This window comes from Lepidochelys olivacea, assembly GCF_965140295.1.
Source record: "Lepidochelys olivacea isolate rLepOli2 genome assembly, chromosome: 5".
NCBI lineage: Eukaryota > Metazoa > Chordata > Testudines > Cheloniidae > Lepidochelys > Lepidochelys olivacea.
Window position 1 is genome coordinate 81727219 of NC_140415.1, and position 26181 is coordinate 81753399.

The 26181-nt window shown below is 42.3% G+C and overlaps 1 long non-coding RNA gene across 1 annotated transcript in view; it reads left to right on the forward strand.

The window, feature by feature from the left end:
- The first annotated feature begins 1251 nt into the window (after positions 1 to 1251).
- Positions 1252 to 26181, forward strand: part of LOC311521081 — a 126014-nt gene continuing 101084 nt past the window's right edge. The window contains exon 1 of the long non-coding RNA XR_014711774.1: positions 1252 to 1497. This is a non-coding gene — a long non-coding RNA (uncharacterized lncRNA). The remainder of the gene's footprint in view (positions 1498 to 26181) is intronic.

Genomic DNA, 26181 nt, shown 5'->3' on the forward strand with positions numbered 1-26181 from the left:
TCTGTCAGGGTACTGCAATGTTAACAGAAATTTTCTGACGGTCTGAAAAGGGCTCAATTCATGTAAGTCATTTTTTAAATATATTTCATGGGTTTGTTTTATAATTTAGGGACTTATCATCCCCTGCATGGGCTGCTCTTGGGCAGCAGAGAGGAAACACTGTAAGTTTCAGCCTGCAGAGTTTCCTGCAAAGTCCTCCCTAGGAAGGGTGGGGAGAGTGGTAAAATTCTCACTGACTTCAGTGGGATCAGGGTTAGGTCAGTCTGAAGCACTCTTGCAGATCCCACCTTTAGGGCTGGTTCAGCTCTCAATTACACTGGTTGATTTCAGTGTTTTCCGTGAACAAGAGTTGCATGTGCTTGATACCTTTTAAAATTACACCACTTAAATGCCTAAATATAGCTTTTTAGGTGCCTAACTTGAGACACTCACATATGAAAATTCTGATCGAACTCTCTCATGCTGCTACCATACACAGCCTCTGAGCTTTGGCAATAACCAGACTGACAGAGCATTAACTTGCACCACTAAGAACATAAACTGGCCCTATACTATTTTTTAAAAATTGTATTCTTGGCTTTACTATGTAGCGATGATACATTTTTATTATTTACAATAAACTTAATACTATGTATTGTTTCCCTAGTTTTATGTTCTGATTTTAGAGAAATGGAATAACAAAGTTATATTTAAACTACTTTTATCTGTAGTTTTTTTCAAATATTATAATGCATCTTTTGTTAGATAATATTTAATATAAATACTGCGAGAGATACTAGCCCAATCATTCTAGAAAGGCAGACCAATCGTTATTGCTTTCATGCTTAATAACCTGAAAGATGTTTTCAGTATCAATGTGATTGCCTATCTGTATACTACAACCATTCTATAATATGCATAATTATTTTAAATGAAAAACATCAATCTGTGTAAAATATTGAAATTGGATGGTAATTTATCAGTATAATACCATGATAATATAAGTGTCAAATACAAAACCCTGAATGTTTTGAGGGTGGGATTTTCAAAAGCACCTATATGACACAGGAGCACAAATCCAATTGACTGTCAATGGAACTTGTGTTTTTATATCATGTGGGGGAGGGGGGAGTTTGGGGCTTTTGTTTGTTTTTAAAATTTGCCTAAGACCTTGATCCTCCAAACACTTAATTTTATGTGTAACGTGTTGCCAGTCTGGGGACTTGGCAGAAGCAGTTCCCACAAAGAGCAGCCCAGAGACAGAAACTGAATCTGAGGCTCCTTCCTCATGTGCTTGAAAAGGAGACAAAGAGCCCATGGAGGCTTGGGGTCTGCTTGACAAGCTGGACAGCCAACTGCAGGCCCAGGAGTGCCTGTGCCTGGGTGGGATTGCCCTGGAATGTGCCCTGCTCCCAGACAAACCCATGTTTGGAAGGATGAGGAGTTCCTGTCCCAGAGCCTGAGATGTGCCTGTGTGAACAACGACAGACCTTGGAGAGCCTGGGATTACTTGTAAATGTGAGTTGACCCTGGGCAGTGACAGGTTTGTGGAGAGAGCTGGCTGTAGAGAGTTGTTAAAGCATCCCAAAGATAAGCAGTCTCAGAGTTGCTATTTGTCTTAGAAGGGGAGGAAATGCCATGTTTGTCTCTCTTAGGTAGAGAAATAGAGACTGACTTGGAGCCCACAAAGGAGAGACTGAGCCCCAAACTCAGCTGCCCTGCCACACTATCACCGACCTAAGGCCTGTAAGGAGACTTTGTGGACATTCTTGTTGGTTTGTCATTTATAAGCATTTAGTGCTAATTGCTGTGAGATTTGGTTGGTTAATCAAGTATCTGAGTTCTGTACTTATTCCCTTTCTCTTCTTTGAATTTACCCCTATCCTGCCCTTGGAATAAAACCATGTTTGGCTTTATCTAATGATCCTTGACTTCTTGTACTTATAAATTGTAATGTCCCAGAGAAAGTAGGGGTTATCTATTAGTTTATGCACCCAGCCACTAGGTGGAGGCACTGAGTGCAAAGAACCCTGGGACCTATTGGTGCTAGGATCCTTCAGTGAGAAGGAAGGAAAAAGGGGTCTTTGCCACTCTTGGTGATCAATGGATCCCCATGAGTGGGCTACATATGCGCTGCAAGTAGTTTCATTGACTATAGTTTCCCTATTCACAGTGTGTAAGGTTAAGCATGACATAAGTTCTTGTAGGATTGGGACCTAAAATTGAACCAGACAAAGGGGTGGGAGAGGCCTCAGCATGATTGCTCTCTCTTACAAATAGGCACCCATTAATTACAGAATTTTTGCAAGCTGCACCCAATCAAAATAAGGCTCGAATCAAAATAAGAATTCCTCACAGTCTGAATAGCAGTAAAGACAGACTATGAAACCACACCCCATCTTTCCCCTGAAAGGCAGATGAATTGTCTCCATTCATTTAACTCAGACTCTCAATCATAAGTGTACTAGTCTGAGGCTTATCGGCAGGAAGTTTTTCATGGAGGTTGTTCCACTTCTGGAAGAGATCACTCAGAAGGAGTGACTTGTTGATATGCTTATCAAATTACAAGCTGCTCTGGCCTTGCATTTCTGAAAGATAATAAATCACACCTGAACAGCCTGAATCTCCAGCTTCTGGGAAAATTCCTCTCCTCTCCTTCCCAAATTGCCCTGCCCCCCTCATGCAGAGGGCTGGCGGTGTGGGGTCCCATCTACCCACACCCCTCAGGTTAAGGGCATCTCCCCCACATGACACCAAATCAGCTTCACTTTTGGACCCCCAAACTGCAGACGCCAGTCTTATTTATTATGATTTTGGGGTGGGGAGCTGGGACCCCACAACCTTGCCCTTCCCCACCCTGCAGCCAGAGTCTTAAGAAACTGATCAGGACACGTGCCACAAATTGAGAAAAAAATATTTCAATAAAGATGAGGAAACCTGTTTTTTTAAAAAAAAAAAAGCAACAATGAAGGTCTTTAAAGGGCAGCTAGAGTCAAATGATCTTTCACACTTTGCAGCTTTTCTACAAATGCTCAAGAAGTAGAAGTGTGAGGGGCTTTTCAGGGTTGGACAGAATAGAACTGCTCAGAAATTTCCTATCAAAAGGTTTTTAGACAGAAAATGTTTTTTGTCCCCCCCCCCATCCCCCTCCCAAAAATCAAAACTTTATGTAGGAAAATCCCCAGGCCTGTTGGATTCCATCTCCCATGATACACTGTGGTCTCCTGTCTAGTTGATCCATTGCAGTGCACCATGGGAGTCTCTGACCATGGGGATCATGCAAGACATAGTCTAGCCAAGGGACCCAGCCCATGGAGTAGAATGGGAGCATGAGCAAAATGAACTATAGCTCCCATGAGGCATTGCAATAGCTTAGGATAACATAGGTGGTTGTTTTTTTTAATCAACTTGAAATGAAACATTTTGAGTCAGTTCAGCAAACTGAAATGAAATGTCTCCATTCAGGAATGTCTAGATATTTTGTTTTGATAGAAAATGTTGAAACAAACCATTTCACTATTTCCAAATTGAAATTTTTTGGAACTTGCTATTCCATGAAAAATTTTTATATTTTGACTTTGTCCTGATTCTGGACAAAGACAAATGTCAAAAAATATCAGAATTACCTGCAGGAAAGAAATTCCAAGTTTTGATCATATCCGTTCATGAAGCTTAGTGATTTATATGACAAGTAGTTCAGAAACTTTAAAACTGACAAGATTCAGGTTGTTGGCAGGGTCATTCTCAGCTGAATTAAAAGATGAGGCCTAAATGCACCTCAAATTTATTATAGAAATGTATTGGATTTCTATAAATTTCTGCAATTACAGCAATTTAGGGTTAAGAGTTGCCTTTTTTGCAAGTCTCCCTGGAAGTGCTTATATTTAGGTTTGCAAAGATTAGACTTTTGTCAGTAAATGTTGATTTTTGCCATATACACAAACTGATAAGAAAATATTTCCATTGATGATAATTGAAATTTACAGACAGGCAATGTAAGAAAAATTCTTCTTGATAACTTAGAGTTTGATTTAAGAATATTTACTTCATATGTTTTGACATGTCATGTTGACAATTTGTTTTAACAATTATAAAGCTTTAACTTTTTGAATCTCAATGTTTGTCATTAAGTAATTATTGTCTGAGTCCTCCATAATTTCCAACAACTGTGAAAACTTAAATTGACTGAAAATAAAAACCCTTAAAATCCATAATTATGTACATCTGAAATTTTAAATAGCTGAAGAATGCTTAAAAATAAACATCAATATCTGTCAAAATCACAAAAAATCCCATTCTGCCAAGCCCACTTATAATTATGAAGAGAAACTTTCTAAATCAATCTAAATAAATCAAGAAAACATAGTTGCCTTACATTCCTATTTCCCTTTCCACCTTGCCACATCAATAAAACAGGATTTCCAGATTTTCTTTTTAGAGAAGCAGTGTCAGTCTTCCAATTGATCCTTATAACATATTTCCTTTTTTCTATATATTTTGTAAAGATCTGTGTACACTCACAGCACTTGAAAAATCTACAAAACATGTGCAAATCACATGCAGCTCTCAAGTTCCTGGCAAGCTGTCAGTCCAAACCCTTCTGCGGCAAAGGTTATGTACCACTCCAATGCTTCTTTAGAAAGTCTAACAGTCTCAGTGGGAAGGAAGGCAGGTCTTAGCCACTAATTCAGGAGGCATTATGTGATATTGTTAATGTGCACTTCAAATTCAAAAACCACAGAGTCATTATCAACAGTTTTTTGGTATCCGCAGTGCATGTATGCATGACAGGTCTCTAATGTTTTCTCCCACTGGTACCCTGCATAAACACTACTGCCAGACTTTTTGCTCTTTAAGGGACCCAGCTATCTTAAGCAATCTGAAGCCTTATGGGGAGTACAAGTCTTTTTCACACCCCCTGGTGGGAACCATGAATCCTAGATGCTCCCACCTCACTGGTGTCTTTTGGAGGGGACCCATTTCTCCCTCCCCGCACAAGACAGAAAATGGCTTGGGGTTTCAGTCCATGGCCACAAGGGGATATAGACATAGCAATGCTCAGCACTGCAATGTCCACCTTTTAGGTGACTAGAAAATCACTGAATCCACAAAGCCTGAGTTAGATGCCCAGGCTCCTTATGCAACGAATGCGGGGAGAAAGATGCCCAAGAATGGGATCCACAAAAACCAGCAAGCTAGGCAGCTCCCTACGTAAATTAATCTACAGCAGATGCTGACAAAAGGGGTGTGTCCTAAGCCTTGTCCTTTCAGGAGTTAGGCACCTAAATTCAGGCTGGAGGAAAGCACCTATGTCTGCCTGGGTTCTACAGCTAGGAACCCTCTCCTGAAGTTAGGTGCCTAAGCCAGTTTCTGCAAAAACACTGGAGGAGGAGGTGCCACACTCATAAATTTTTAGCCCTGTTGTTAGAGCACTCACCCAAGATGTGGAAGACTGTGGTTCAATTTCCCCATCTGCCTGGTGAAGAGAAGGGATTTGAACAGCACTTGCACACTAACCACTGGGCTATGGAATATTCTGATAAGAAACTGCGGAAAAGCCACCTGTTGACATTGTTCCATTATGGATCTCAGTGGTGCCTAAATTTTGGATAGGCATCCAAATCCTTTTGTGGATCTGGGCTTCAGTAATTAATTCCCCATCAGAATTTAGATGTAGCTCACAGAAGTATCCCCAGCTGAGCCTATTAAGCACTTTCTTTTTAAATCACCACCACCACCACCAACAAAATGCTCCTCTGCGAGGAAAGAGCAATTGGAGTTCTATTGAATAGAAAGAAGCCTGGGATGACTCTACTTATTGTTTGTGTATGTTTGTCTGGTTTTGTGTGTATTGAATGTAAGGCTGCAAGGAAGAAATACAGCTAGAGACTTTTCCCAGATCAGTGTCAATTTGGGTCAAGCCAAACCCCGGCATTAATCCCTGTCCTGTAGTCTGTAGATCTGCAGCTATAACCTAATTACGTTTTTGGAGGGCAGGGACTGTCTTTTTGTTCTCTATTTGTACCGCACCTCTCACAGTGTGCTCTTAGGTGCTATGATGGTAATATAAATAATAATAATTTCAGAAGCTGAACCTTATAACAGCAGCAGTGGACATGTGCACTCTTGCTATTCCAAATAGCTTCAGCTGTCATCCTGATTGGATCAGAAAATGGTTACAAGACGGTAGCCAAAGATGATGAGTGACTCTCCAAAAGCCCTGCTTTGTATGAGAAGGCTTGATGCCTCCTTCCTTTCCCATCTACTCTCTGGCTGCTTCATTTTAAGAGCACTTAGGACAGAAGGAAAACTAATGGAATACTGTTTTCTGAGAAATGAAACAAATGAAGTAGTCAGTGACTGCATCCTGTAACCAGACTTGGTTGTGCACAAAAGCCTCCACTTGGATAACACTGAACATATATACTACAATGTACCAGGAAGACCGCAAGAGAAACACTGGAGGACTCGCTGGTAAATGGACTATAAGGCCTGGGCTACATCTAGAACTTAGTTCAACCTAGCAACATTTCTCAGAGATGTGAAAACTTTTGCACACTGTGTGATGTAGTTAGGTCTACCTAACCTGCACTGGAGACACCAATAGCTCAACAGAAGAATTATTCCATTGATTTAGCTACCGTCTCTTGAGGGATTGGAGTTCATACAGTAACAGAAACACTTTCCTTTGCTGTGCTCCTACTTCTTTCTTACCCATGCCTGGAATTTGGCTGTTAATATTTGCAGCCTGGCTATGTCAATCTATTCCTGTCCTTGGGCTACATTGGGAGAGGCCAAGCAGGGTATATTTTCAATTCACTGATCACCACGAAGAGCTGTTTCTCATGTGGAATAAACATGAGTAATGTCTTGGTTTTCCCTTGGCCTGATAGGCCATGCTCCTTTCTTATCCATGTTTGTTTCTGGTTGTTTGCTGCTTTCTCTAGGCAAATGATTCACTTTTGTTTTGGATTCATTTGATTGGTACAGTGATGTGCTGGTGTCATTGCTCTGCCAGGATGTAAATCATGCAGAAGAAGCACTCAGTGAATGATTTAATCAAACATCTGTAGTGCTGCATGTAATAACACCTTCCGACTTCCCCAGGCTGTTAGGGAGAAAACAAGAAACCACAATAGGTATACCACACAAGAGGCTAGATTCTGTCCTGACTGACACTACATGCAACCCTGCTGATTTCTTTTGACAAATGTGTTCTTGAGTATAAAACACATAGGGTAGAATTCTACCCTGATTTATACCTTGTGGAGGTGAGCTGAAGCAGAAAGAAGTTCACAAACTGACAGGGAAGCTTAAAGAATTTATTTTCAATTGTGGCTCTGTCTTCACTGACAAAAAAGGAGATGGGAGTTAGTTAATACAGGTTAGTTGTCTCACTGTAAGATCCTAGTAGAGACAGGAGCTAGCTTGAATCCAGCTAGCATGGGAACAACACCAGTGAAGACAGTACTTGGCTCATTAGCCTGCTTTGAAGTCTTCTCTGCTGTTACCTGTGCTAGCTGGATTCAAGCTAGCTCAGGTAGGCTAGTCTGTGCACAGCTTTTGCTTTGTAGATATACCCTTAGTGGTAGTGTCTCACTTCAATCCTTGGGTTTCACCTTTCACTTTCTCACACTTGTTATAGTTTACTTACAAAATCCTATTTGTTGTTATATGTGGGACTGTATACCATGGGTTTTCAGTATACTAAAAGTTATGATGTCATAACAAGGAAGGAAGTTCCATATGTCTGCTTTGTCCCTCAGTCAGTGGTTAAGCTGGCTGTAAGTTGCTGGAAGATACCGGTGTGCTGTTCTGAAACGGTCATCCTCTGATTTACATACACCTGTATCTCAGTACCTGTTTGAGAAAGCTGCACTTCCAATGTCAGAAGAATGGCAACCCAGCGAGTTCATGTCTCTCTGCATATGTCTTCGCTGCAAAATTAACCTGAGTGATTGCCGTCTGGATTAGTCTAGTCTGAGTGCGAGAGCCACACTGCAAAGCCATACCCCAGTCACTGTGTTCTTACTAGTGCTGTGTTCTCCTGTGTGTGTCACTAGGAGCGCTGGAAGCATATTCCATGGTTCTTTGTGCAGCAGTAAGCTGAGGGGCAATGTGATTCTTTCCCAGTGAATTGTGAGAGAAATTTTGTCCTCCAGAGCACAGTCGGGGGAATTTTGGGAAGGCATCGGGGGACTATCAGAACTTGAGTGACTTAGCCTGTGTCTTCACTGCAAAGTGGATGGGTTACCATCCAAAGCAGGGGCGGCAGGTTTGTAGAAATTTTGGTGGTGCCCAGAACTCGCCCCCCACCCCAACCTGCCTAAGGCTCTGTGAGGGAATTTGGGTGGGGGAGGCAGTCTGGGGTGCAGGCTGGGAGGGAGTTTGGGTAGTGGCTCTGGGCTGGGGCAGGGGATTGGGGTGCAGGAGGGGTGCAGGCTTTGAGAGGGAGTTTGGGTGCAGAAGGGGTGAGAGGTCAGGCTCAAGGGAGTTTGGGTACAGGGCGTGTGAGGGGTCGGGCTCTGGGAGGGAGTTTACGTGCTGGGTGCAGGCTCTGGGCTGGGGTAGGGGGTGCAGGAGCGGGTGGGGGTGCAAGCTCTGGGAGGGAGTTTTGGGGTGAGAGGGTGTGGGGGTGCAGGAGGAAATTTGGGAGCCGGAGGGGGTGTATGGGGATGGGGTGTGGGTGCAGACTCTGGAAGTGGATGGGGGGGGTTTGTGCTTACCTGGGGCACCCCCTCCAGCAGCGGCTCCTAGGCGGGGCAGGCTGAGGGGGGGCGGGGTCTCCACGTGCTGCTGTCCCCAGGCACCGCCCCTGCAGCTTCCCATTGGCCACAGGGGTGTTCGGGGTGGGGGCAGTGCGTAGCGGCACAGCCCCACCCACCCACCACAGATTGCAAGGATGTGCCGGCAGCCACATGGAGTGAGTGCGCAGAAGCCACTCAGCCCCGCTGTGCTGTTTTAAATCGCCATGGGGTGGCAGACAGGGCGGGGAGCACGCAGGGGGGCAGGTGGGAATCAGTGCTGGAGCCGGGCCACCAGGCCAGGAATATTCCTGGTGCCCGGGCACCACAGACCTATAGAACTCGCCACCCATGATCCCAAGAGAAAGCAGAATGAGGGCTCTAACCCAGGTATTTAACTTGGGTGAGAGGTTTTTGTGTGCGGATGGGAAGAGGCCTAGAGCTCAACACTTGACTAAGAGCCTGGATTAACACTACTGTGAAAACCTACTCCCTGAGGCCTCTTATCGGGATGCAGAATGCATGCCTATCTGTGGCCAGCCAGCTTCACCGGTGGAAGGAAGAGTGGTGTGGGTCCCAAGAGACCTTTATCAAGGCACAGTATATACAGTTGTGAGAATGCAGACGCTGCAACTGTGGCTTGGTCCTGGGCAGTGAATGCAAGGGTTGCGGGTGAGGGGGAAGAGAGACTTATTGGACCCCCTACACCTATTCTTGGGAGTGAAACTCATCCCTGAACAGCGAGCTTAGCACAAGGCCTGTGAACCGTTTACAGCCTCCTGTGAGTATGGACTGTGCATAGGACTTTTGTTGGTTCTCTGCACAGGGGTGATTTTAACTCTTGTGCTTGGGCTAGACACACTCTGGCCCTCAAGGAGTGAAGGTCTTATAATGAGTTGGTGTGTGCTTAGGAGCAGTCAGCATAGTAGTGTGGCTCGGTTTAGTTGTATTTGAAAAGTTCCTAAGTATAAACAGCCCATCTGAACTCCGGTTTCTGTTAAACTCAGACTGAAAATCAATTGAAGCAATTCAGGCAGCAGTTCTGTGGTGTGTGTAGTTGTAGCTAAAAACCCCTCTCATTAATCTGAGCCCTGGATATAAAAATACAGATTATTTTAAATAGCAGTTTTTATTTTAATAAAGGTTCATAAATTGTACGTAGCAGTTGGTGATTGCTCCAAAGAGAAGGTAGAAAAGTTAAACTGAATGTCTAACCCAAATGAAACAGGAGTACTTGTGGCACCTTAGAGACTAACAAATTTATTTGAGCATAAGCTTTCGTGGGCTACAGCCCACTTCATCAGATGCATGCAGTGGAAAATACAGTAGGACAATTTTATATACACAGAGAACATGAAACAATGGGTGTTACCATACACACTGTAATGAGAGTGATCAGTTAAGGTGAGCTATTACAAGCAGGAGAGGGGAAAAAACAACCTTTTGTAGCGATAATCAAGATAGGCCATTTCCAGCAGTTCACAAGAATGTGTGAGGAGCAGTGGGGGGTGGGGGAGAGAATAAACATGGGGAAATAGTTTTACTTTGTGTAATGACACATCCACTCCCAGTAGAATCATAGGGTTGGAAGGGACCTCAGGAGGTCATCTAGTCCAACCCCCTGCTCAAAGCAGGACCAATCCCCAATTTTTGCCCCATATCCCTAAATGGCCCCCTCAAGGATTGAACTCACAACCCTGGGTTTAGCAGGCCAAAGCTCAAACCACTGAGCTATCCCTCCCCCCAAATCTTTATTCAAGCCTAATTTAATGGTGTCCAGTTTGTAAATTAATTCCAGTTCAGCAGTCCCTCATTGGAGTCTGTTTTTGAAGTTCTTTTGTTGTAATATTGCAACTTTTAGGTCTGTAATTGAGTGACCAGAGAGACTGAAGTGTTCTCTGACTGGTTTTTGAATGTTATAATTCTTGACGTCTGATTTGTGTCCATTTATTCTTAGCTCACCTTAAGTGATCACTCTCGTTATAGTGTATATGATAACACCCATTTCATGTTTCATGTTCTCTGTGTATATAAAATCGTCCTACTGTATTTCCACTGCATGCATCCAATGAAGTGGGCTGTAGCCCACAAAAGCTTATGCTCAAATAAATTTGTTAATCTCTAAGGTGCCACAAGTACTCCTGTTCTTTTTGCGGATACAGACTAACACGGCTGCTACTCTGTAACCCAGATGAGTAAATGTGCATCTACAGGGCTGGTCCTAATGGACTACTACTCTGTTTAGGGTCTTCAGTAATTTGTGATTAACAATACTTAATCAGAAGTGGAGTTTAAATAGTAGCTACAGCTCCCTGGTGGATGGGCCTGGGTTCTGTTCAGGTTCTTAGACCATGCCTATAGCCTTGCGTGCCTGGTTAGGCTAAATGAGCCTCTATTTCTCCCCCAATAGTCCTAGCTCCAATATTACTTTTTCTATCACATTCCTCCCTGCTAGGATGCTCAGTGGCCACTTGCAGGACCTTTATTGCAAGCCAACAGCCAGAACTGGAAATTCTTAACTCGCAGCATGCTGATGAGTCAGTGGTGTGACATCATCAGCAAACAGCCTGGTAAGATTGCAGCTGGCCAGGGGATCTAATCCAGCTGGCTTTGAAGTCAATAGGAGTCTTGTGGCTAACTTCAGTGGAGCTGGAAGGTGAACCAGCCCCAGCTCAAAAATCTTTAGAGTCTAGACACTAGGTTTTTAAGGCTTAAACCTCATTTTGAAATTTAGATATTGGGAACGGAAAGTTGTTTTTGTCACACTTGTTTTGACAGAGGGGACTCAGGCCACCAACTCATTTCATCAAGTCCCATCCCATGATTATTACTTAAACTGTGGGTTTGCCACTGCCGTGATTTCTGGGACGGGGGGCGGAGGGAAGGGAGACTGACTTGGCCTTTTCTTCCCCTGCCAGCCTGAAACTCAGGCAAGACTCCTCCATTAACTTTTACTAATTTGATTGTCTGGTATTTGTCTTGTTTAGCATAGTATGGGGGAGTTACCAGGATTTTTTAATGGTTTTATAATATTGAACATTAAATGGATTGTCAAATTTTACTTTACCATAAAATTGTTTGTTCTCATAATTTCGCATGACATAAAATTTAATTAAAATACCCTGTCACAGCTTTCCCACTTTTTAACTAAAATTATGACTTTGCCATGGTTATTACAAATCCATGACTTCCCCCTTTTTTAACCTATGACAAATAACCAACCATCTTTCCCATTCTAGCAAAGTGCTTTTGTATGTACATTTCTTGAAGAATGCAAGTTGTCACGTTAAAGTGAATTGGATTATTTACATTCTTAAAGTTCTGCACGTGCTTAAGTGTCTTGACGGGTAGGTCCTTAGTAATTACTTCTGACCTCTGCCATCTTGGACCAAAGGGGAGAGGCTCTATATCTCAATAACAGTTCCACTGAATCATCCAGACATTGGCAGTTTTAAGCCTCAGCCTGGTGGGTACTGTCCTGCTATTAGAGATTAAGCATATTTATTTTCAGATACATCAGGAGTTAATTGGAATAAAGGTTCTTTTTTTGTCATCTGACATTAAGCTCACACTCTGTCATTGTCGTGAATTATTATTTATTATTTTTGTAGCACCGACTATGCACTTAAGCAGAAGGATCACTCGAGAAGGATGATCCCTGCTCTGAGAAGCTCGCAATCTAAGGACAGCTAGACAATTAGACAGAAGTTAAGGGAAAGGGAACAATAGGCAATTTATGTACCTATGCATCAACTCAAATTGCTGTCAGCAGCACAACAAGAATGGCTATCTGAGAGGGATTTAAATGTGGATGGAGTAGGGGGAGTTGTGGAAGAACTCAGGGAAGTTTTTCCATGTTTACATGCTTACTGGGGCTATATGGAAGAAGGCACAGGGGATGGTATGAGAAGCTGACAAAAATGGCTGGGCAAAGCTGCAAATGTTGGCACAGTGCAGGGAACAAGGAGAATGCAAAACTTGATGTGTAAGGATGAATGAGGGGAGAGAGAATTCTGTAGAGCTTATAGGCGGTGAGACGCTTACAGATGATGTGGGAGTGGATGGGGAGCTGGTGAGGGGATTCAAAAAGGGAGAGGGACATGATCAGGTTGATGGGCAAGAAAAAAGAGTTTAGTGGCAGCATTTCCTGACAATTAGTCACCACATTTATGCAACTCTAAAGATCAATAATAATCAAAAACTATCGCTAAATACAGGTCACAGTGATGAGTACTTCCTACCTACTTAACAAGATTAATGATCAACAGGATTGGTCTGCTAAACCAAGACCATTGTTAAAGCTTTGCTTTGATAAAACTTGAAATCCTCCCACTTCTTCAGAAACGTATGGCACACTAAACCCTATCTATATATGACACAAGAACAAAGACATTTTACGTTATAGCTTTCAAATATCTGTGTTTCTGTCCAAGAGAGTTCTTGATGGCATTCACTGAGTGTGCTGGTCATGGTGACAGTGGCTTAGCTTGTTTTTCTCATTCTGATGATGGATTACCTGGAATCCTTTGAGCCCTGTGATTTTTAAAAACCTATGACTTAAAATGGAAAGAACCTCTCAAATATTTAATCACTGTAAAAGAACTGGGCAAGTCTAATGGAAGAACTTGTTGTGCTGTAAAGTATCATTAACACTGACGTTACTCCTCATGTTGGATGCAGTCATACAGACATTGATCAAAATCCTTCATTAAAACAGAAATGTACAAAACAATACAATAAACCTTGCCAGTGGCCTGACCTTTCCAGCAGGTATCAGTTTCCCACTCCAGCTGACAGGGTGCCAGATGTTCCTGAACTTAGAGTGTCTTTTATAATTAAAGATGTACTCCTATGATAAAAAGCTCTTTGACAAGGTCCTCTCTTCCGTACATATTTGCAAAGAATTTGCAAGTTGAAATCCTGTATCCAACTCCATTTCAATACTGAAATAACTGGTACTTTGTTCACCTGTTCTGGGAAAAGTTTCTTCCTTTGGATGTATGTAAACAAACTTAGATTCAACAGTACATGAGGAGGGAAGGGATGATCAGTGCCTTTAACTAGCTAATGTGGTGTCCTCGTACTATCAGCTGAGAAAAGGACATCTGGACACAAAATGTTGAGACTAGTCACAGGTTATTTTGAACAGGATAGTCCAACTTGCAGACAGCATTTGTTTTATAGAAACTGAAATCTCACAAAGCATAGTTGGAGCTGCTAGAATAAACTGATTGTAAATCATTTGTAACCCAATTCCATTCTTTCTCTTGCTGGTCACCAATGGATGAAAAATGTGACCTCCTACCAAGCTTTGAATATCCGTTTGGCAATTAAAATTCCAGAAGATTGAAATGCTACTCTGGTTAGTGTCAGTGAATCTTCAGTATGAGAGAATTATTCAGATGCAGTACTAAATGTATACAAAAATTATATTGCTTTCTAACGATGAGCAACAACATATGGGTGGATTTCTCTCTAAATGTCTTAATCGCCTCCAAATGGGCATTTTTATCGCTTTTCTGGATTGCTCTATAATACAACATTTTTCTCCTCAAATCCATCAAGTCTATTTAAAATGACTGGAAATCCTATGATTAGTCCTCCTTATGCCTGGTTACATGCAAATTGTAATAAGGCTTGGGACAAGACAGATCTGGAAATAGCTAATATATTTTTATTTAATTACTAAGAAACTTTTTTCAATATCTGATCCATCTTGCCTGTTCCACCATCCAAAGAAGACTTGATCAGCTATTGCAGACTAACGTCTGACACATCCTGATTATCCGTGATGTGAAGCACAATGCTTGCTTTAAAAATAAATAAGTGCAGTCTTGTGAAAATGACATACTGTAGTGCTGTAGAAATTTTCTCCTTACCATGGAAAGAAGCATATCTCTAAGGGCACTCTCTGACCACTGAACAAAAACTGCCCTTTTTGATACTGTACATTTTTGTTTGCTTTTACTTATTTATATTAGTTGATATAGCTTTTATTAGTGATATTTTTATAATTTATATATTCTTTTGCAGAACATTTCAGAAATCCTTTTGCCCCTGTGGCAAAACGTAGATAATCCCAGACATGTTGTAGGTACCTCATGCATGCTGGTGTCTCTTCTCTCCTAGCAGCAGCCTTCTTTGACCTTGTTCAACCCTTTAGCAATGTTTCAGTTAAGTCCTTAAGGAGGTAACCCCAAGCTGCACAAAGAATGCTATCCCTGTAAATTGTGAAATTGCTGATGAAAGGACTAACTGTTCCTCATAAAGGGAAAGTCAAACTCCACCTGTGTCTTAAGAATCAGCAACCTTTTTAACTAAATGCCCTGGTGGAGAAGCCAGCTGACTTTCATGTTAGGCCACTCATCCTTAAAAGGGTCCAAAGCTGTTTGAGGTTAGACAGGTGCTCTTTTGACTTCTGATGGAAAATAACTTGTGATAATGCCACCAAAGTTAAAGGAAATAACAGCTACTCTGGTTGCTAACACCAATCATAGCTGTGGCCCTAGGCTGTCTTGAAAAAGTGTCTTTCATAAATAAGCTCTTAAAAACTGAGCCTAAATATGCTACATTTCTTACCTCACATAATGAGGTACCTACTCCCTATCACAGTTTCAGGGTACCTGCACCTGTTCCACCCTCCATGGTCCCTCAAGGGCATCCACTTAAAGGTTTTTAGTTCCCAGTTGTTGCCTCTCCTTGGTGGAGATACATTTCACTCACTCCTGAGCAGGAGTTTTAAAGTCTGCACAGCTTCCTGATCTACTTTGTGATATTCCCAGCAAGCCAGTGTGCCTAAAAGGCCAGCACCTGTGCTTTGCTTTCCCTCCAGAGGCTATGACCAATGTATTGCCCACAGTTATAAGTTACCACATAGCTCTTTCTGAGAACATAAGAATGGCAATACTGGGTCACATCAATGGTTCATCTAGCTCAGTACCCTGTCTTCCAGCAGTGGCCAATGCCAGGTGCCCCAGAGAAAATGAACAGAATGGGGAATCCTCAAGTGACCCATCCCCTGTCATCCACTCCCAGCTTCTGGCAATCTGAGTCTAGGGACACCTAGAGCACGGGATTGCATCTCTGACCATTTTGACTAATAGCCATTGATGGACCTATCCTCCATGAACTTACCTAATTCTTTTTTTGAACCCTGTTATAGTTTTGGCCTTCACAACATCCCCTGGCCACGAGTTCTACAGGCTGACTGTGCATTGTGTGAAGTAGTACCTCCTTTTGTTTGTTTAAAACGTGTTGCCTGTTAATTTCATTGGGTGACCCTTGGTTCTTATGTTATGTGAAAGGGTAAATAACACTTCCTTATTCACTTTCTCCTCACCATTCATGATTTTATAGGCCTTTGTCATATCTCCCCTTAGTTGACTCTTTTCCAAGCTGACAAATCCCACTGTTTTTAATCTCTCCTCATATGCAAACTGGTCCATACCTTTAATCATTTTTGTTGCCCTTCTCTGTACTTTTTCCAGTTCTAATATATCTTTTTTTGAGATGGCGTGACCAGAACTGCACGCAGTATTCAAGGTGTGGATGTACTTCGGCTTGATATAGTGGCATTATGATATTTAATGTCTTAGTATCTATCCCTTTCCTTGTGGTTCCTAATGCTCTGTTAGCTTCTTTGACTGCCAATGCATCTTGAGCAAATGTTTTCAGAGAACTATCCACAATGACTCCAAGATCTTTCTAATTTTAGATCCCGTCATTTTGTACATATAGTTGAGATTATATTTTCCAATGTGCATTATTTTGCATTTATCAGTATTGAATTTCATCTGCCATTTTGTTGTCCAGTCACCCAGTTTTGTGAGATCCCTTTGTAATGCTTTACAGTCTGCTTTGGACTTAACTATCTTGAGTAGTTTTGTATCTTCTGCAAATGTTGCCACCTCACTGTTTTAACTCTTTCCCCTGATCATTTATGAATATGTTGAACACCACTGGTCCCAGAACAGACCCCTGGGGGACACTACTGTCCATTCAGAAAACTGACCATTTATTCATTCTCTTTGTTTCCTATCTTTTAACCAGTTACCAATCCATGAGAGGACCTTCCCTCTTATCCCATGACAGCTTACTTTGCTTAAGAGCCTTTGGTGAGGGACCTTGTCAAAGACTTTCTGAAGTCCAAGTACCCTATATGCACTGAATCACCCTTGTCCACATGCTTGCTGACCCCCTTAAAGAATTCTAATAGATTGATTAAGCATCATTTCCCTTTACAAAAGCCATGTTGATGCTTCCCCAACCAACGGTGTTCATCTATGCACCCAATAATTTTGTTCTTTACTATTGTTTCAACCAATTTTGCCTGGTACTGAAGTTAGACTCACAAGCCTGTCATTTCTAGGATTGCCTCTGGAGCCTTTTAAAAAAATTGGTGTCACATTAACTATCCTCTAGTCATTTGGTACAGAAGTTGATAGGTTACATACCACAGTTAGGAGCTCTGAAATTTCATATTTGAGTTCCTTCTGAACACTTGGGTGAATAACATCTGGTCCTGGTGACTTATTACTGTTTAATTAATCAGTTTGTTCGTAAACCTCCTCTATTGACTCCTCAATCTGAGACAGTTCCTTGGATTTGTCACCTAATGGAATGGCTCATGTGTGGGATCCTCTGCAGTGAAGACTGATGCATGGGATTCATTTTGCATCTCCTCAATGGCTTTGTCTTCCCTGAGTGCTCCTTTAGCACTCAATCATCCAGTGGTCCCACTGATTATCTGGCAGGTTTCCTGCTGCTGATGTACTTAAAAACTAACAGCTAAATGTTTTGAGTCTTTGGCTAGTTTCTCTTCAAATTCTTTTTTGACCTTCCTAATTATACTTTTACACTTGACTTACCAGAGTTTATGCTCCTTGACTTACCAGAGTTTATGCTCCTTTCTATATTTTCTCAGTAGGATTTAACTTCCAAATTTACAGGATGCCTTTTTGCCTCTAGCCTCTTCTTTTACTTTGTTTAGCCAAAGTGACACTTTTTTTGGTTTTTACTATGTTTTTATTTTAAATTTGGGATTATACATTTAATTTGAGATTTATTATGATTTTTTTTAAAAAGTTTTCATGCAGCTTGCAGGCATGTCACTTTTGTGACTGTACATTTTAATTTATCTTTAATTAGCTTCCTCATTTTTGTGTAGTTCCCCTTTCTGAAGTCAAATGCTACTGTGGGCTTCATTTATTCTTAAGGTACAAGCATTACAGAGAAAACATATAAAAACATCAATAGAAATTCCTATACACTTACCAGAGGTCATGTACCAGTCATAGAATCATGCACTTTAAAGTCAGAAGGGACCATTATGATCGTCTAGTCTGACCTCTTGCACAACGCAGGCAACAGAATCCACCCACCCACTCCTGTAACAAACCCCTAACTGATGTCTGAGCTATTGAAGTCCACAAATCGTGGTTTAAAGACTTCAAGGTGCAGAGAATCCTCCAGTAAGTGACCCGTGCCCCATGCTGCAGAGGAAGGCGAAAAATCCCCAGGGCCTCTGCCAGTCTGCCCTGGAGGAAAATTCCTTCCTGACCCCAAATATGGCGATCAGCTAAACCCTGAGCATGTGGGCAAGACTCATCAGCCAGACGCCCACGAAAGAATTCTCTGTAGTAACTCAGATCACAGGCCATTGGGCATATCTACCACTAACAGTAGTATAATAATTATAGTATAATAGTATAATAATTGCCAAAATTAGGCTATCCCATCATATCATCCCTTCCATAAACTTATCAAGCTTAGTCTTGAAGCCAGATATGGCTTTTGCCCCCACTGCTTCCCTTGGAAGGCTGTTCCAGAACTTCGCTCCTCTGATGGTTAGAAACCTTCATCTAATTTCAAGTCTAAACTTCCTTTAATAGGTTGAATCCTTCCAACCCTCTGCGAGGATTGTTCCCCTATTCCTTGTGGACACAAGGTCCTGTCTATCTGCTGAATCAGAAAGTCCTTGAGTCAATTTAAACTCAGGCTATTTATCCAGCAATCCTTTCTTTGTTGAGCATTGGAGAATCCAGTTTGAACTAGTATATGCGAACCTTCCCAGGAGGTGATGCCTCTAGGGGTGGGGAGTGTTTACAGCCTGGGTGATTTGTTTTAATCATCCCTGTGACCATATGGACTGCTAAATAGTTGTCTCCTCAATTCGCCAACCTTGGGTGCCTTTTACACTGCTTTACAGGTGAACAGCCACTCCTGGCCAGTAACACACAGCCTCCAGCATGAGATTTGCTCCCAGCTACACAGCACTGAGTACCACTAGTTAGTCACTCATGAACCACTCTGCAGAAGAACACCAGCAGACTCTCTAGTCCCAGACATTTCCCGAGAAATGTGTGCCTTGTATTACCAGCCCCTTGATCAACAATGCAAGCTCATATAAAGTCAATCATTTCATCAATGGAAAATGATGTGCACCAGCTTTGTTATCCCAAATGGAGTTTCCCACACACTTTAATCCAAACACACTGGTTAGATAAAACAATGAAACAAGTTTATTAACTACAGAAAGAGATTTTAAGTGGCTACGAGTAATGACACACAAAGGTCAGGGTTGGTTACAAAGAAAATAGAAAGATAAAATACAAACTAAATGCTTAACTTAACAAGCTAAGTGAACTTAAAAGCAAAAGGTTTCTCACCCTAATTTTACAGTAGTTTATACTGGTTTGCTTCAGTCAGAACACCCTCCCACCACCCACAAGGTCAGTTCTTCAAGGATTGTTGATGTCATGAGCAGAGATGAAGGAGCGTGAGGTCAAGCATTTTTCTCCCCTCTTTATTATTCAATTTCTTGTGTTAGAAACATCCTTGCTGTGTCATGGTGACAAACTGTCTCTTGTGGACCTGAGGTTTGAACCATCCTGTGATGAAATGTAAAATTCTTGTTCGCGCCTTCCCCCTGCCAGAGAATGGACACTTAAGCAGGTGACAATCTATTAAGGGCTGGCGGGGATGCCTTTGTCTCTGAAAACTCGTTTGGGCCTGCCTTTCTAACTCTGGAACATATTACAGTAAAATCTTATAACTTTACATACAATGTTGGTACACACATTTTACAAGGCCAATAATGTTCAGCAGATTGAGTTTTCAAATGATACCTCACAAGGCAAACTTTGTACAAAATGTTTCATAATTCTGTGAAAGTTGTGAACATAATGGTACAGACTGCTACAATCACCCACTGTTCTTAGTTAGTCCTTCCCTAAGGAATAGAACACAGTCATACATAAACCATTCATTTAAAACAATGGACTCCAAAGCTACTATGTGGGGTGGCTATATCTGTCACAGTCCCCATTACTGAAATATCTGGGCAGCTCGCAATCTTTTATATGTTAATTCTAATATTCCCTATATGATGTAGGGAAGCACAGTTATCCCCATTTGACAGATCACAAGGGTCCCTTCTGGCCTTGGAATCTGAGTCACACAGGAAGTCTGTGGCAGAGCAGATTTAAACCCAAGTCTTCTGATTCCCAGGTTAGTGGCCTAACTACTGGAACATCTTTCCTCTTATTCTTCTGAATATATATATAGCTCTTCTTGACCTGCTGTTCACAAACTGGGAAGAATTAGTAGGGGAAGCTAAAGTGGATGGGAACTTGGGAGGCAGTGACCATGAGATGGTTGAGTTCAGGATCCTGACACAGGGAAGAAAGGAGAGCAGCAGAATATGGACCTTGGACTTCAGAAAAGCAGACTTTGACTCCCTCAGGGAACTGATGGGCAGGATCCCCTGGGAGAATAACATGAGGGGGAAAGGAGTCCAGGAGAGCTGGCTATATTTTAAAGAATCTTTATTGAGGTTACAGGGACAAACCATCCCGATGTGTAGAAAGAATAGTAAATATGGCAGGCGACCAGCTTGGCTTAACAGTGAAATCCTTGCTGATCTTGAATACAAAAAAGAAGCTTACAAGAAGTGGAAGACTGGACAAATGACCAGAGAAGAATATAAAAATATTGCTTGGGGATGCAGGAGTGAAATCAGGAAGGCCAAATAACACTTGGAGTTGCAGCTAGCAAGAGATGTTAAGAGTAACAAGAAGGGTTTCTTCAGGTATGTTGGCAACAAGAAGAAAGTCAAGGAAAGTGTGCACCCCTTACTGAATGAGAGAGGCAACCTAGTGACAGAGGATGTGGAAAAAGCTAATGTACTCAGTGCTTTTTTTGCCTCTGTCTTCACGAACAAGGTCAGCTCCCAGACTACTGCACTGGGCAGCACAGCATGGGGAGGAGGTGACCAGGCCTCTGTGGAGAAAGAAGTGGTTCGGGACTATTTAGAAAAGCTGGACAAGCACAAGTCCATGGGGCCGGATGCGCTGCATCCGAGAGTGCTAAAGGAGTTGGCGGATGTGATTACAGAGCCATTGGCCATTATCTTTGAAAACTCATGGCGATCCGGGGAAGTCCCGGATGACTGGAAAAAGGCTAATGTAGTGCCCATCTTTAAAAAAGGGAAGGAGGAGGATCCTAGGAACTACAGGCCAGTCAGCCTCACCTCAGTCCCTGGAAAAATCATGGAGCAGGTCTTCAAGGAATCAATTCTGAAGCACTTAGAGGAGAGGAAAGTGATCAGGAACAGTCAGCATGGATTCACCAAGGGCAAGTCATGCCTGACTAATCTAATTGCCTTCTATGACGAGATAACTGGCTCTGTGGATGAGGGGAAAGGAAGTGTTGTTCCTTGACTTTAGCAAAGCTTTTGACACGGTCTCCCACAGTATTCTTGCCAGCAAGTTAAAGAAGTATGGGCTGGATGAATGGACTATAAGGTGGATAGAAAGCTGGCTAGATTGTTGGGCTCAATGGGTAGTGATTCATGGCTCCATGACTAGTTGGCAGCTGGGATCAAGTGGAGAGCCCTAAGGGTCGGTCCTCGGTCCGGTTTTGTTCAATATCTTCATAAATGATCTGGAGGATGGTGTGGATTGCACCCTCAGCAAGTTTGCCGATGACACTAAACTGGGAGGAGAGGTAGATACGTTGGAGGGTAGGGATAGGATACAGAGGGCCCTAGACAAATGAGAGGATTGGGCCAAAAGAAATCTGATGAGGTTCAACAAGGACAAGTGCAGAGTCCTGCACTTAGGACGGAAGAACCCCATGCACTGCTACAGACTAGGGACCAAATGGCTCGGCAGCAGTTCTGTGGAAAAGGACCTAGAGGTTACAGTGGACGAGAAGCTGGATATGAGTCAACAGTGTGCCCTTGTTGCCAAGAAGGCCAGTTGCATTTTGGGATGTATATGTAGGGGCATTGCCAGCAGATCGAGGGACGTGATCGTTCCCCTCTATTCAACATTGGTGAGGCCTCATCTGGAGTACCATGTCCAGTTTTGGGCCCCACACTACCAGAAGCATGTGGAAAAATTGGAAAACGTCCAGCAGAGGGCAACAAAACTGATTAGGGGACTGGAACACATGTCTTAGGAGGAGAGGCTGAGGGAACTGGAATTGTTTAGTCTGCGGAAGAGAAGAATGAGGGGGGATTTGATAGCTGTTTTTGATTACCTGAAAGGGGGTTCCAAAGAAGATGGATCTAGACTGTTCTCAGTGGTAGCTGATGACAGAACAAGGAGTAATGGTCTCAAGTTGCAGTGGGGGAGGTTTTGGTTGGATATTAGAAAAATCTTTTTCACTAGGAGGGCGGTGAAACACTGGAATGCATTACCTAGGGAGGTGGTGGAATCTGCTTCCTTAAATATTTTTATGGTCAGGCTTGACAAAGCCCTGGCTGTCATGCTTTAGTTGCGGATTGGTCCTGCTTTGAGCAGGGGGTAGGACTAGATGACCTCCTGAGGTCCCTTCCAACCCTGGTATTCTATGATATTAGAACCCTGAAAATAAGCACCGAAAACAAGTTTAGAGCTGTTATTCCACAGCATCTTCTGCAGCAGTAGAAGGCAGTCAGCCATCAAGACAGTGCCCCTGCTCCTTCTGGTATTGCCTGCCTCCCTCCCCTGCCTTAGGAGCTACAAAGATTAGCAAATAATTTTGAATTTCCTTTACATTCCCACACAATTTGCCAGTTTGCCACCAAATTCAGTGCAGCTCTGCCACCTAAACGCTGGAGGCCTTGTCCTACCATTTGGGCCTAACATTCTGCAGAGTAACTATCTAAATATTTATTTATGGTACATGGAGCCTTTGGTCACAGTTGTTGTGGGTTTTTTTTTAATTCCCTGGAGGAAGTGTTGCATGATGTGTCCTGTCAGCTTTTCCAATTGCCAACCGCTGACAAGCAAGGGAAAGGTCACCATGTGAAACTGCCTTTACTCCTTTATTCTCTTGTGAAAAGGCTTTGGGGCTCATCTGCAGCCCTTCAGGATGTGGGTAATCCTACAGGGATTGTTTTACTTATAAAACACCATTCCTTTGCCACCATACTCTCTTCCTTTCCTTCCCCCCCAAACAATAAATGGCCTGGAATGATATTAAACCATTTTTTTTCTCCAGAGACTATTCATGGCAATAAGCTTTCACACTGCATGTATGAGGTGGAAAAACATGAAACACTTTTTAGACTAGTCCTGATTTGTGATTATTTTGTTCTCCACTGGCCCCTCCAGACTGTTTAAACCAGTTACCTCTCGCATCACAAACCACGTAACAAGGAGCTTCTTTACATTAAAAAATATTTTTCCTATTATTCAGCAAAGAGTATAAGTAGGTGCTAAAATCGCCTGAATTTTGTTTATATGAGTGCTTTTGTTGTTGGATCTAAAAACCAGAACTCATAAAACAGCATATTCACTCCCAGGATCTAGTCTCCATGTCATTCTCCCCTCTCCTCCAACAGGGGAGGGGCTGTACAAACAGGTGGGTCTTGCAAAATGTTCTGATTCAATCTGGACTCTGCTGAGCTGAGATGGAAAGAGAATTCTAGAGCTGGGTTCCTTTGCCAAGAACACCCTGTAGGCCAGCCCTTTCCAATTAAAATTATTTGGGACTATTAGCTCAAGCACCTCGAAGGGTCATAACTGCCATATTGCATGATAAGAGAGATGGTCTTTCAAATATCCAGGGTCAAAACCCTTTAGGCCCTGATTCAGTCAGGATACCTAATGTCATTGACTTCAATGGGACTATGAATCTGTTTAAGTTATGCACACACTGAGTCAGGGCCTTATGGATCAAAACTAACATATTTATATACCATGCATTTTTCATGGCAGAGCCATACCCTGGATTTTAGGGGTCCACTTGCATTTCTGTAACCACCCATTATATGCTTGCTCATGCACGTTATTATTTGTCTTCCCTTCTAAAATGCAAAGCAAGATGAACAGCCATTGTCAGAAAAATTAGATATTTGCTATATTTTTGTATGGTGTGTAAAGGTGGCTTCAATAGTGTTGTGCTTTAAAAGTGTTTTCACTTCAGAAATACCAGATCCTCCTGTTTTTGCTGGAGAACCAAAGAACTAGAGTGGGACCGTGACATCTCAGTAGATTGAAACTGGAGCTTCAGGTTTCTCATCTCTCCCAGGAGCTGAAATTCACCCAGTGCAGATGGTCTTGTTCTAAGGATAACTATCATGTCACTTGTATGGGAGTGACTGTTAATACCTGTACGAAACCACTGTACATGACCCAGTAGGAAGCAGGGCTTTCAAAAGTTAGCTAACTACTCCTGCACTTAATAAAAAGTACCGTCTTCTCTCTTGGCAATTCTGGTGGTACTTATTAAACTTTGTTCATAGGCCATTAAATGTTTAAGCAGGGCTTAGACAATGCACAAGGACTTAAGGCAGGTTCTCTGCAAGTGATCTGTAGTTCACGAAAGCTTATGCTCAAATAAATTGGTTAGTCTCTAAGGTGCCACAAGTACTCCTTTTCTTTTCACCCAGAGACCATCTTTATTTTGACTGTGTTTTGGACAGAAACTCCATTACATTGATTTTAATACAAAACACACAAGATTTTAACACAGACTTCACATTGTCTCTCTCTACTGGGAAAACATCTGCTGAGGTTCACACCATAACGGGATATCCCTGTCTCATGCTAGTTCTACAGGCTTCCAAAGAGTTTCCCAGTAGAAACGAAAACTGTTATTAATTATTTCTATTATGGTAGTGCCTAGAGGCCCCAGTCATGGATGAGAGCCCCATTCTGCTATTTGCTGTACAAACAGATATCTGGTCTGAATAGGTTCTTATACCGCGCTCCTCATTAAGGCTATGATTTTTGACATGGAGGTTGCGGAAGTCACGGAATCCGTGACTTCAGCCCCGGTGGCTGGGAGCTGCAGGGTCCCGCCACCTCCCGCAGTGGCATCCCCAGCGCCAGAGGCAGCAGGCCCCCAAGCTCCAAGCCGCCATGGACAGCAGAGGTACCCTGCAGCTCTCCGGCTGCTGTTGTGGGCGAAGGAGGCAACCTGAAACTCTGAGCCCCCATGGGTGGCAGAGGCCCTGAAGCTCCCAGCCACCCTGCAGCAGCCCAGCGCTTCCCCATTTTATCGTGGGTAATATCATGGATATTTTTAATAAAAGTCAGGGACAGATCACAGGCTTCTGTGAATTTTTCTTTATTGCCCGTGACCTGTATGTGACTTTTACTAAAAACATTCATGACAAAATCTTAGCCTTACTCATCATTGTAGTAACTGTGGGTCCCTGCTCTGAAAAGCTTACTATCTACATATATTAGAAATGAAAGCTATGACTTAATATTACTATTGTGGAAAAAACCCCAGAATACCGTCGATTGGAGGAGTAAGGGAAAAATCTTTGATTTATATATTACAAAGGTGTAGGAAAGGACATATATGCGCCCTTCCCTATCCCCTTTGTAGCTCACCGTTAAATTAGAGAGAGAGAGAGAGAGAGAGAGAAATTGCCATGCTTCAGTGAGATGCTTTAGCTATTGGCATGGTGCAGACAGTATTGTTGTTCTTTGTGTATTCAGTGTATCAGACAAGCCAACATTCTCATGCATTTGATTTCTTTGTTGTTTTGTGCAGCGTGGTGCCAGGAGTGATTCTGGCAGCTGACTGCGTCAGCAGGTGCCACAAAATGCAAAATAACGATGGGAAAGAGAGAAAAGGGTTCAGGACTTGCCAGCATGGCGCCACCATTTAACACTCCTCAGGGTAAAATAAAAAGACATGATCCCTTTCTTTTCTGTATTCTTCTACGGACATTTGCATTCAGCCATTTTTTCAGAAGGCTTACAAGGGAAAACATATAACTGGGGCATTACATTTGGAATGAGTCAAATGAGGCCATCCGGAAAAGATTTTAGTCACTTTGATCCTTATTTAAATATTTCTTCTAGTGCCAAATATTTGTTTGTTTATAAATATTATAAATATAAATATTAAATATTTAAAAATATAATAATCATGCAAATTCTCTTGAATCAAGTTATGTATGCAAAAATATACAATTCTGCTTCATGCCAAGACTAAATCTTGGTTACCTTAC